Source organism: Amblyomma mixtum, chromosome 1 (assembly GCF_055824585.1).
Source record: "Amblyomma mixtum isolate Tamu chromosome 1, ASM5582458v1, whole genome shotgun sequence".
NCBI lineage: Eukaryota > Metazoa > Arthropoda > Arachnida > Ixodida > Ixodidae > Amblyomma > Amblyomma mixtum.
In genome coordinates this window covers 250,342,487-250,356,136 of record NC_143012.1, presented here as the reverse complement: position 1 = coordinate 250,356,136, position 13,650 = coordinate 250,342,487, and positions in this window count along the sequence as shown.

Here is a 13,650-nt window from a genome sequence, read left to right as displayed (position 1 = left end):
ACTGACATCCGCAAGCGTTCATTTTTCCTGAAAATATTTTCTTTCTATTTTTTTACCACCTAAATTTAGGGAGAGTTCGAAAGTGTTCTCTGAAACATTGGCTATACTGTCACAAGGCTGCGACGGCAAAAATAAGGCCAACCTGGCATGGCACAGACACCAACACTTTATTGGGCTAACGTTTTCCAGCAAAGAATAAAGGAACGTGGCAGCGGCGATAGCGGCAATTGCTTGCTGCACCCCGCCGCGGTGGCTCAGTGGTTACGGCGCTCGGCTGCTGGCCCGAAAGACGCGCGTTCGATCCCGGCCGCGGCGGCTGAATTTCGATGAAGGCGAAATTCGAGAGGCCCGTGTACAGCGCGATGTGGTTTGGTTTTGGTTTATGGGGTTTAACGTCCCAAAGCGACTAAGGCTATGAGAGACGCCGTAGTGGAGGGCTCCGGAAATTTCGATCACCTGGGGTTCTTTAACGTGCACTGACATCGCACAGTACACGGGCCTCTAGAATTTCTCCTCCAAAGAAATTCCAGCCGCCGCTGCCGGGATCGAACCCGCGTCTTTTGGGTCAGCAGCCGAGCACCATAGCCACTGAGCCACCGCGGCGGCAGCGCGATGTCAGTGCACGTTAAAGAGCCCAAGTTGGTCGAAATTTCCGGAGCCCTTCACTACGGCGTCCCTCATAACCTGAGTCGCTTTGGGATGTTAAACCCCAATAACCAAACGAGACCAATTGCTTGCTGCGGTTGTCGACGACCAGATTGCCGATCTTTATCGGTCAGGCTTAATTTATTAGTGACGATGAATTTTCAGATGAGGTACCTAAAATATTGACAACACTCCCAAGTGCGGTAGAAACTGCCACTTAATCATGCTTCATTCGCAGCGCTTTTCTTGCATCTCGCGCAGCAAACACAAAGTCATAACAAATATTGCTGACTGCGATCACCAAAGAACGTGAAAAATAAAAACAGAAAAATTTGCGTCATCATCATAACAAAAAAAAAAAACTCCTACGGCTGCCTCCTTTCCAGTGAGAATATATTATTCGTGTCGGCCTGGGCCATGAAAGCCACATGTCTCAGAACGAGTCGAAAATAGTTGCGGCCTTCACACAGTAGAAGGGTCCGGTCTCTTTACGTCCTGAATTCTTATAAGGAATGCAGGGAGGTAATCACCGGCACGTTCCGGCTGTGTATTTTCTATTTTCATCGAACTCAATTTAACAGTCGGAGTAACGTACTGCATCCATGTTCACTGAGACTAAACAGCATTCTACCAAACGTCATGGAGTTCCACTCAGCATAACTGCCTTTGAGGAACGAGGGTTCTGATCTGAATCTCAAACAAGTCGAAGTAATGTTGATGGCATGTATAAAAAATGCAACGGAACAATTCTACACTTAGGCGAATAGGCAGTCATTTGGAGTGATAGTCGGGCGTAATGTTCGAGCATTGTCGTCAACGAGGAGATTTAATGCGCAGCAGCGACAAGCAGACCCTATCCGCCTTTCTTGTGATGAATCTTCCGAAAGTAATACCTCTGTGATTGTCTCTCTCTATTTTTTCTTTGTTTGTACAAGCCGAAACATGTTTAGTCTTAACATCTAAGCATCACGTCTATAAAATGCTGCAGGGCTGGTGGAGTAATTATTTTCTACTGGCTGCAGCAAAATATTATTGTGTAAATGATTAGGCTGAACGTCCCGAAGCTACACATCCCTGTCAGAAAAAAACGAGAAAATCTTGCCCAAAACGCCACAAATTGTTCTGTCTTTTTATCATAGCGACACAGTTTTCTGTAGTAATGCATTCTATTTTTCGGCAGCACTGTTGTATTTTTCTGTACTATTTCCTTTGAGTTAGGCCGCTTAGACAAGCGACAACGCAATACTGCAAGAGTTCTGTTTTCACTACAAGATTATGGCCAAAAACACTCCAAAAAATCTGTTGGGACGACAAAAATGCTTCGTTTTATTTTCCTAGAGGATTATGCAATGATTTACGCCATAGTAGTGTGCCCCAGATTAATTCAGACCACCCAGGTTTCTTTAAAGGCCGGGGACATTGCGAAGCAGACGGGCGATTTTTTTTTTTTTGTATTTCTCCTCCACCGAATTTCGACCGCCATGGCCGGAATCAATTACAGTAAATTAAGACATCGTTTAATACGTTAGATGCAAAACCCGAACCCTGACTTGAACGACTTGCGCTGACTTGCTTGAACATAAGGGTGTTGCTAACGAAGTCAGCGCTCTTAGTGAATGATACCGGGAGTAATTCTAAGATAAATTCGATAAAATATGAACTGCTTAGGTACCTGCGACTGGTAAGACTTAGAAAAACGCAAGAAAGACCAGAGTTTTTTTTTTTTTTTTGTCTTCATGAGCGAAGGCAGAGAGGGGTTCAGAATGGCTTCAAGTGAAGCCGAAATCTTAAAAATGAAAGCCCTATTTCCAAATGCCATCACCTCTTCAGTCTGAACAAGAAGACTTTTCTGAATATTATTTTTAGTCCCATTAATGCACTTGCCGCTACATGCGCACTTCACGTAGTTATGCAACTTATGCTAAACATTCACAGGCTTGTCTCGCTCTAGTTAAACACACGCACCCTTCTGGCGCTCGGTTCTGAAGTACTGGGGCTCTCATTGCGCAAAATATGCTGGACTATTCAAACCCGTGCACTCGATTTCAAGTCGCGTTCCCTGGTATAAGTTCAATTCTGTCGTCAAATATTCGCCTATTGTTTCGCAGCCAGCACGATGTTAGAAGACACTCGTGGGCTCGTCTTACAGCCGGCAGTCACCAATTCAGAGTGTACACTGGGGTCCTTTACAGTAGTAGACTAGTGGCTGCCGGCGCAAGGATATTTGCACATGTTTACATTATGCATGAGACGGTTCTGACCGCGGTATGCAATACAAGTGGAGTTCGCAGTGGAGATAGGCTCTCACTTTGCGGGCAATCTTGCATAATGCATCATGCATAATTGCTTCCTCTTTTGTCTTTGCTGCTTAAGTGTAGTCTGGACAATACAGATGACCCGATGAGCTCGCGCCTTAATGCTTTATTCTCTGTAATCATTAGTTTTTGCCTAAAGCACAAATCAGAGCTTGTGCTTGAAAAAAATCTCTCTTTAGACGCCACTAAATCATTTTGTTCTATTCATAAGGCATTCGCACTTGTTTTAACTATGGCGTAATTAACTTATTCGACAAGGTTAAGATTGAATTTTTAAAGCTATCTCTGCCAGCACTAATGCGCTAATATAATACGCGAACATAAGCGCTGTTTAGCTTCAAGTTCATTCCCCTTCCCGCTCACTAAAGCACCGTCAACTGAATGTTATATCGTTAACAAGAAGTTCTAAAGCCCTCACAAATAAACGCTTTACTTTGAAAATGTTGGCGCTGTTGTCGTTTCTTTTTTCGGGATGCCGCCATGGACATTGTATTTACATAATGGCTTCTTGGCTAGTGTAGCTCTGCTGACTCTGTCTCACCCTGGCTGACGTACGTGTGGCTACCGCATCCACGACACTTACACCCAAATGATTTAGAAAAAAGAAACAACTGCAGCTGTTAATGTTTCGAAATTTTAAGGAGATGGCGCTCTTACTGTCCGTTTCTTTCTGTCTTTTCCTGTGCGTGTGCCTTTTTTGCCCCGTTAAAAAATATTGTAACATGAACCAACAAGCCCTGCATCAAGTACTTTTTAGACACATTCACCAATCCTTGCTAAGTCACTTCCAGCCAGCGCATATTTTGTTTCGGTCGAACGACTATACTCTATCGAAATGTTATACATAAACATCTTTAAAACAAATAACGCACCTATTGGCATAACGAACGCAGTCTTTTCCCTCGAAGTCAGCCAAATTTGAGAGATGCTTGCACTACGCAGGATAAAATGTTCAGAAAAAAATTTAAGCCCTAAATACGAGACAAAAAGAGGCTAATTCCGTAAATACTTGATCCCGTACGACTGCACTTCAAAATAAACCAAAACAAGCTATTCAGCATTCCATGCCCGCTAGCATGGTCCACAACTTTTGGCTTAAAGCAGCAAGTATAACTCAAGTTATGCTATGTAAAGAAAGCACAACCAGGGGTAATTCTAGCAAAAACCACAGCCTTCAGCGCGACGATGAACCGCAGCAAGTTGCTATTGCTACGATACTTGTTACGTCATACTGAACACAGAAACCTTCTGCGACCAGCCGCGATTTCTATTGCTTCTCAGGTTTTTTCCAGCCACCTTTTTATTAGCCATTCACCCCGTACGGTGCGATATTGTTGTGGGTTCATTCGGCAGATGACGCTTTACAGTACTGAGTAGTTGATTTAGTGTTCTCAAAAGGACGTCATATTGTATTTACTATCAGTAGCAGCAGACAGCACAAAAAGAGTGGGATACGGTCATTATGCGAGGGGAAAATCCACTTTTTGGCAGCCAAAGTGGGGATTTCGTTTATTACGCGAGTAAATACAGCAATATGGCAGTGAACAAACTCTAACTTGCTATCACAACACTCTGTGCGGACGAGGGAACTAGGTAGGCTAACCGCGTAATAGATCGAAAGATCTCTCCTTTCACAACTGGTTCTTACAGGATCTATACTGACAGTGTGCGCCCGCGGTTGCAAACGTAAAAGATCACATTTAAATTTTTTACTGTTTCTTACCAGCCGCAGTGGTTCAGTGATTCAGGCGCTCGTCTACTGAGCCGCAGTACCCAGGTTGGAATACGACCGTGGTGGTCGCGTTTCGATGGAGGTGAAACCCAAGAAGCGCCCATGTGCTGTGCGATGTCAGTGGCCGTGAAAGATCCCCAGGTGGTCGAAACTAGTCTGGAGGCCTCCGCTTCGCACCTCACCAACCTCAACGAGGTTGCTCACTACGCCGCACGAGGCATCGCAAACCATGCCGGAGAGTGTCATGGTGAAGATGGGGAAGGGGGGGGGGGGGGGGGGGGGAAGAGGCTGAAGAACTTTAATGACTTAACCAAAGCCTTCCACCTGGCCCGCCGGTCCTTCCCTCCGCCTAACTATGAAAAGCTCAGCCAGTCACCTGGAGGCAATTACAAACTGACATGCATCCAAACCCGGTGCAGTTCAACAGCATCTACCCCGAAATATATAAAAAGAACACGTTCAAGGTCTGCAAGAGAGGCTTGTAGCCACACTTAAACACATACACTGAGAGTGTAAGGCAAAACTAACTGCTGTTAACCCCGAAACCTTCTCGTCGAAGTGGTCCGCCTCTCTGCAAATCTCCAGCCTCAACGACCAACTCTGGGCCATCCAGCAGGCCCTCGAGGCGGCGACGAGACAAAGTCGCGACGTCCAACGTGGGAGAGCTAAACCCTGCCGAACACTCAACAAAGTTATTATTCACTCACTCACGTCCACTACGGCACCTCTTTCTTCCTGTGTTCTTTCACTCCCTCCTTTATCCGTTCCCTTACGGCGTGGTTCGGGTGTTATGTGAGACAGATACTGCCTCATCACCTTTCCTAAAGACCAATTTTCAATTTTTCTGTTTCTTCTTCCTTCCCTTCTACTAGGCAAAACAGAAATTATAATTACGTTTTAATATATCTGGTAATTTTATTCCGCAGGTTTTAATCGTCGTCGTTCAGCACCATTCGAACAACACAATCCCGGAATTATTCGGGAATCATGTGCGCGGATCCTCAATGCTTAAAAGAACAGTTGCACGTCATGAAGGCGTAAGAGTCCGCCTATCTAAGGCTTGCCGAACCTTGGCTGCGGGTTCGTGTCTCGCTTTAATGGATACGTTGAGTTCCCTTTCGTGTTAGTATTCTTTGCGCTATAAGTTCTATTCATGCTTCCGACCTGCACTGGTATGCATCGTACAAAGCGTCCCACAGGGCACGACACTCGGCTTTTTCCAGGCTAGTTTATTTCTGCCCGACACCCTTACCACTGGGCGAGAAAACAAAAGGCACTTGTCCCGGAGAACTTTACTTTGAGAGTCCTTCACTGTTTCCATGGCTGCCTCCAACTGGTCTTCGAAACGACAAACGCAACGTCCACTTTCCACATCACTGACGACAGGCACGACGTTTTGTTGATACAGTGGCTGTCGTCTCTTGCGCTCAGGCTGGCTTGGTTGTGATGTTGCCGTCACACTGGCGTTGCGAAGTGCGGCTATGCCGTTTTCATGCCACCGTATAGTGCCTTTCGTACGCCAGCACGCCCAATGTAGCTCTCCGCCTTCGCTTACAACGCGTCACGGCTGAGTGCCCTTGTGGCCAACGTCTTGAAGATTGAGGGGTTTCGCCCATGTCAGTCTCGAACGGTTTGGCTCCTACAAGTTCCATACTGCAACCTTCCAAGCGGCGGATGGGTCTGACAGTTCGGCTTCTTTTCTTGTATTTTACGCGGATTGAGACAAAAAACGTGGACCTCCTGCCGTTAGACATTCATTCCTTTGTTTGAAGCATATCACTCGGCTCTGTTTTCTCATCTTGTCTACGACATTGTGACACTCAGGCTTCGAAACCAAAGCGCTGGGATTGTTTTCTTTTGATGCTGAGCGTACATAGACTTAGCGTCCTCCCTGTCGTCAGATACCACCCGCTTCTGCACCTTTTTCGGAGTGTCGGTAAGTATTCCTAGCTGTCTCCTTTGTGTGTTTGAGCGTGTTCTATTTGTGCACAGTCTACACTTTTGTTGCTAGGGGGATGGTTACCTGCTGTGCACATATGGTCAGAAACTGTCTTGTCGCGTTTGCTTGATATTCACGGCGTGTTACATTTCTTTATCTTTTCATCAAAAAAGAGATTCAACAATCCAGGTCGAAAAAAACAACAAAAAGGTTTCTGTGACATCGTGTCGTTAAGACCTTTTATAAGAACGATCTTCAGTGGGCTGGCATTCACTCTATAGTCCCATCCAAAACTGAAGAAATCCTGGTTCTGGCAGCGTCCCTATTTGCACCACTAACGACCGACGAGAAAGAGGGTTGGCAGTTCGTTGCATAGCTTTAGGTAGAAAGTTGGACTCGTTCGTAAATGCAGCACAGCAAGAGTGGTCTATATGCCCAGGAATGCGGTGAACCCCAGCAATTGCACTTTCGTCAAATTCACTTCCACAAATCTACCCATAATAGACCCTGCAGCCAATGAATACACCAGGAATGCTACGCTTTTTTACTCGTCAATGTTCGATAGTATGAGAAATTTATTTCTCACTCAATAAAAACCACTATAGAAAAGAACATACCCCTATACTTTCTTCGTTTTCAAGAACTGTTCGCTGTTATAGTGTAAACTTCCGACTAAACCTCTTACCACTAATCAAGCAATGCTCGATCAATGCAATTTCCTCTCTTAAACACCTCTGCCCGACACACAAATATATTAACTAATATTACTAAAAATCCAAACCTTCTGTACATATTAAGATAAAGCTAGTTTTTTTCTTTTTATGCTCTGGCTTTACTTGTTGTCACTTGATTATGCTGACGTTCTGTCTCTCAGCATTTATTTTTTGTATCCTTGTTCTCTCATGTCACCTTCATGTCATTTCGCGTGTGTTAAAATTTAGGCATAAACCTTGCATTCTTTTGTGTTCACTTAATTTGTCCTTGTATTTAATTTCCTTTTATCACATTGTACTGTCGTCAGCATTATGAAAGGAAACAAGCGAGCGCATGGCAGTTAGTCTCACGTGGCGGCTGTTTTTCGCAACGAAGTGGAAAACGTTCTCCTGCCTGAGCTGCATCTAGTCTATGAATGATCGCGGCTCCCTTTTCGTCTTGTTTAGGAAAGTGACCGCCATGTCTCGACCCAATTCAGGTTCAAGTAGAGTCACAAGAAAATTTTCCCAGTGACTTTATGTTCGAGGCTATCATCCACGCTGTCACAGGTTTACTTTCATATAGCTGACGACAGTGCAGGGTTTGAGATTCTCACCTGCGTCTAGCTGTTGTTTCTTGAAGTTTTTCTCCCGATAACGCAGAAATATCGACATTATAGCTTTGTCTATCCGAGCACCATCTGTGTTTGCATCATTTGCATCAATTGTATGTTTTTTTTTGTACCTAATTATTATTTTTCTTATCCTGAGTGAGCCTGAAACACCTAGGTGCGCAGTGACTCCTTCAGCCGTCTTTACCGCTTTTTTTTCTTTGTGTTATTCTCTTTTTCCAACGCTATCACCATTTAGCCGTTGTAAACCTATTCGCGTGGATATCTAGCTCCCGACTCATTCACCAGCCATACCACTGTTAAATCGTACCTGCCGCGTTATTCCCGTTGCTTTGGAAACAGACGCTTTCCCCCGTATCGTTAACTAACAGGAACGCCTCGGATGTGTTGACCGCCTCTCAGTATCTCCCCTCACCTTCTCTCTCTTTAACAACTCTTTGCTCGCAGAAGTTATTCCTGCTCCTTCCCCTTGGTCACCTTGTTATTTTCTTGGAGGGCCCTTTTAGACTTGCTGACAGCACTCAGATCTTCTTAATACTTTTAAAATGTCTTTTATGGACTTTCTCGCGGCATTTGCGAAGAAATCCCTTCCTACTCTGTCTTTTTTTCTGGTTTTGGTTATTTTATTTGTTCTTTGTTATTCTAAATAGATTCTTTCCGGCTTTTACAAGAGAATCGAGTGCTATTTTAAGAACTAGTCAGTAAAAAGAAAACTTCTGAAACTTGTCGTTCATAGTCAACCGGCTGTACAGAGTGCCAAAATCTGCTGAAACCAGCATGCACCGCGCGCAAGTAGAACAGTTCGCTTGAGACGCACGCCTGTGTGGTAAGTGCGCCGCTCAATACAAGATTGCTATTAGAACAGCTTCCTTGGACATCCAGGAGGTTGCAGTGGAAATTTAAGCGAAATTAATTAATCGGTTTTCAGCTCAAAAAGCGAAACATTACCATGAAAAAAGTGGGACGTATGAGTCCCACTGTCCCACAAAGGGTTAAGGGGCGCAGCTTCAAACACGGGTGTATTTGGTGTGTAATCCTGCATTAATGTAGTTCTTATGGGCGCGTGCCTTCATGTTGAATACCCACGCACATGACCATCAGCTGGGTAAACTAAGCCTGTCTTGGTGATTACAGCTTTGATGATGATCCCCATCTAGGAAATGTAAACGAAGGATTATGCACAAGGCGCCAATAGAGTAATTATTCATTAGCACACAGCCGAGCGCAGCCATGCGACCGCAATGAAAAGCTATACAGCTTTCTCAGAAACTTCACAGTGTACAAATTTATCCTAGATCGAGCCTCGAACCCGGGACCACCGCCTATCCGGCCTAGTCCCTCTACCGACTAAGATCTCCTCTAAACACACTGGCCACAAAAAAGTCATAGCACCATTTCTTTGCAAGCAAATATTTTACATGGTGATATGACTACTACAGAAAGAAAAAGCATTATACAGCAGCCGACTTTCGTTTGAACAGACTATTCGAATATACTGTCTTTCCTACTCCGCACAGAAAACGGAAAGCGCGGCTTTTTACGCCTGATTTTTATAACAGGGCGCACGCACACGCACTTTCCGCCTAGAAAATAAGAATTCATTGCTATTGTTTTGTTTTGTATTCTTTTTATCTTTTAACTACTTCGCGTTGGCTCTGGAGGGCAAGGCAGCTCGCTGAACAGCGCTTGTATATGGGCCCGTCACTTGAGTTCTTTACTTAAATACATTCTCTGCCGTCGCTCTTACTTTGGTCGTCCTCTCGTGAGCAGCATAAGCTCTTGTTCTCCTACGGGCGACTGGCTTCTTTTTGTCTCTACCGCTCCGGATAGGCGCACTTTTGGACGTTACGCCACCGATGCAGTAAAGTGCGCAGTACACGACCCTGTCGTGGAACTCAGTCTGGAATGACTCTCTCTGAACTCCTCTCCACTGCTTCTACGAGGCTATCGTCTTCACCGAGCGTCCGAATAGTTCTCAAATATTCGGTGATAACCCACCAAAGAGAGAAAAGTGGAAAAGAAAGCATTTTAAACCGGCATCGTAAAGGCAGCAGCTGCGTTGTTTCACGTGCGCGGCCGTTGGCGTGCCTGAAAGGGAGTGTCGGATATAAACTAAAATGTTAGGACTCCGACGCTGTATTGGCTAAGCGAATTCTAAGGAGGTGCATTTACTGTTAGCAACTCGGAGAATGAAACTAAAGATCAGAAGAGGTAATAGTACATTATTTTCTTGCGTTTCGCATATAGGCTCAGGCTTAACTAAGCATAAATCAAGCTCATGCTTAAGTTTGTGGAGGATTTTGCGGGGTCGCAGCGGAGCACCAGAGAGAGACGACCAGCGTGGCAGGCTTCTAGTTCCGAACTGCCCGTGCCGGGCGTGCGCGCCCAGCACGCGCTGTTCATCTTTATTTTCCTCTAGCGCGGGAACGCCGATCTCAGCGCCAGCGCCTTATAGCGTCGCCGGGCGCTATAGGGCCCCCCGCCTAGACGGAACGTCGGAATGTGCGCTCGGTAAAAGAAAGGAGAGTGTGAGTGTCCAGTAAGTTCATGTCAGGGGCCGGGAAGAGCTGTCGGGTGGAGTGCACGGGCTCAGGTGGACGAGCCTGGCTGCTGCGCAACGGGCGAATGAGGCAGAGTGCCGAGCTGACAAAGCATATTAGGGCAATGGAGGCCATGGTGGGGCCGTCACCGACTGTAGTGCTGCCCGCTGGCACAAGTGTCAGTGGTGCTGGACCGTTGCAGCTGATGTCGGCGGGAAGCTGGCACACAGAGTACGCCGTCACAAGCAAGGGAGCGGTCGAAACGGCTCCGTGGACAGATGTGGTCTTTAGCGTGGTGTCGTGTCGCTGCTGTAGCGCCAGCTTCAAGTCGACCAAATAGGTGGAAATGGCTGGCTTACATGGCTCAGGTGCCCGTGATGTAGGGCGCGAGCAGTGCGGTCCGGCCACTAGGGTTGGCACAGGTGTGACCGACGAGATAACGGTGACAGCTGTGGTGATGACGGAGGAAGTTGTTGGGTTCAATTCCAGGTGCTGGGGTAAAGCGGGAGTGGCCGTCCGGAGCGACTGGCCAGTGCTGATGCGCGTGTGGGCATGGTCGGGCGTGAGAGCAAGCGCTGACACTGGGTCAGGAACTGTTTCAGGCAAAGTGGGGCTGGAGGCGATCGCCGTGCTTGTTACTGCTGTCATCGGGTTGGTTTTCTCATCCTGCTCCTGATGACGAGTAGTGCTCTGCGGACCTTCTGAGGGGCTGGGAGTGTGACAAGCAGGCTTGGTCGTTGTCGAGGGCTCTTTAGCATCAGCGGGCGACGGCTTCAACCGCACAGAAGAGGCCTGCAGAGCTGTTGGCGGTAGTGACGAGGGAGATGGAGATGTCGGCACGGCTGCTGCCGCAGAGTCGTCTTTGGCTGCAGGAGGCTCTGGCGACAACGCCACTGAAGCGCAAGGAGGCAGAGCCAGAGACGCGGGTCGGATAGTAGTGGGAGCAGGACGCGAGGCGGAGCTCGTGCGGATCCCACCTGGTGTGGCGTCGAGAGAGACAGCCGGGCTGGAGACGCTGGACGGGAGTGGCGGCGATGCGGCGAGGGGCTGCTGAGGCGGGCCGGGTTCTGATGAAGGCTGCGTGGGCGCGAGCGAGGCCGGTCCAGGGACAGAGGCTGGCGGCGGCGAAAACGGGTCCGCTGCGTCGTAGAGCGGCGGCGGAACGTAGTAGGCGCCGAAGTACGCCAAGACGGCCGCACGCAGCTCATCGTATGGCCGGCCGCCGAAAGCAGAGTAGGTGAGCCGACGCAGGAGGTCGGCCGGGAGGATGTCACAAAGGACTTCGTGTTTGAACGGCTGGATGGTGATGCCGTTCAGGTACATCGCAGCCTCCAGTTGGTCGAACCACCCGCCGACGCCTGCAGGCCGGAACGCCGGGAGCGGCGGGTCGAAACTTGGGTGCTGCCAGTACGCCATGCTGGAACGCCGCTGAGATAGAAGGCACGGTCCGCCGGGTCACCACTGTGGAGGATTTTGCGGGGTCGCAGCGGAGCACCAGAGAGAGACGACCAGCGTGGCAGGCTTCTAGTTCCGAACTGCCCGTGCCGGGCGTGCGCGCCCAGCACGCGCTGTTCATCTTTATTTTCCTCTAGCGCGGGAACGCCGATCTCAGCGCCAACGCCTTATAGCGTCGCCGGGCGCTATAAGTTGAACGAGTTCCTCAGTAGTAAGTCCAAGAATGCATAAACAAATACACAATAGAGTCTTTGTAAAAAAAAAACAAATTTAAAAGGTTCCTTACTGCACAGTTAGAAAAAAATCTTCGATGCGGTTTACCGAGGTGGAGATGAAACACCTGAAATATATGAAGATGAAGAAAGACCTGAAATAATTCCAGCATCCAAGGTCCCATTCCACGTCAACTGCCATCATCATCATTCGCCTGACCACACCCACTGCAGGGCAAAGGTCTCTCCCATGTATCTCCAATTAACCCTGTCCTTCGCCAGTTGCGGCCATCGTATTCCAGCAAACTTCTTAATTTCATCCGCCCACCTAACTTTCTGCCGCCCCCTGCTACGTTTGCCTTCTCTTCGAATCCACTCCGTTACCCTTAAGAACCAGCGGTTATCTTGCCTTCGCATTACATGCCCTGCCCAAGCCCACTTCTTCCTCTTGATTTCAACTAGGATATCATTAACGCGCGTGTTTTCTCTCACCCACTCCGCCCTCTTCCGGTCTCTTAACGTTACACCTATCATTTTTCGGTTTAGAACACGATGCCTTTGTTCGTATTTATTGAAGCAATTTTTTTTATTTTCATATTCTTACTCGAATTCGTAACACACGCACCCAATCTCCGTGACAAAGTTGACACTGGATTCTGAGTCTTTTGTAAGACCTAGATGTGCCGGGAAGCGAGAAGATGGTCAGACTCCTTTCGGCGTCAACTTAACCTTGTGCATCATCTCACTTTCGGTTTCCTCAAGACAGAGACGAGGAACGTACGCACCTTGTTATCCCCAACAGTAATCTGCATGCATGCATGTATAGAGCTCTTGCTTCTTTGGTGGTGCAAGAAAACTCTCTGCGGCGAAATTGCTGCATAAATCTGGCAGGCGGTGCGGAACAGCAACCTTTGTATGCCCGGAGCAACACGTGTCGCATTTTCTGCAAAAAAAAAAGAACTCTTTCCAGACGCTCGATTTCCTTGAAATCTGAATTCTGCGTCAGGCTTAAAGGGCAAGGCCGAGAACGACTGGGAATGAAAGGGGGAGAGCGGTAAAGTAACGCGCCTTGTTTTTCTCTGTCGTCCTTGTTATGAATTTTCAGATTTTCGGAAACGCCATCTTCTTCGCTGCCACGTGCTCTGTTTTCTGTGCTTTTCTCACCAGCTCCCACGAATGTCCTCATGAGGAGTCACGGTGAGGCATTCTTGAACCCATGCACAAGCACTCCTGGCTTCATATATATATATATATATATATATATATATATATATATATATATATATATATATATATATATATATATATATATATATATATATATACAGGGTGTTTCACCTAAGACTTTCTGCAATTTTTAAAAATAGGCTATTTGAATTAGATGCGCGCTTTTTCTGGCATAGCATTGTCAGTGGTGTCGTACATCATAATGCAGCTAAGTCATGCTAACTAGCAGGCTTGTTAACCAATATTTAATAGTTAACTTTT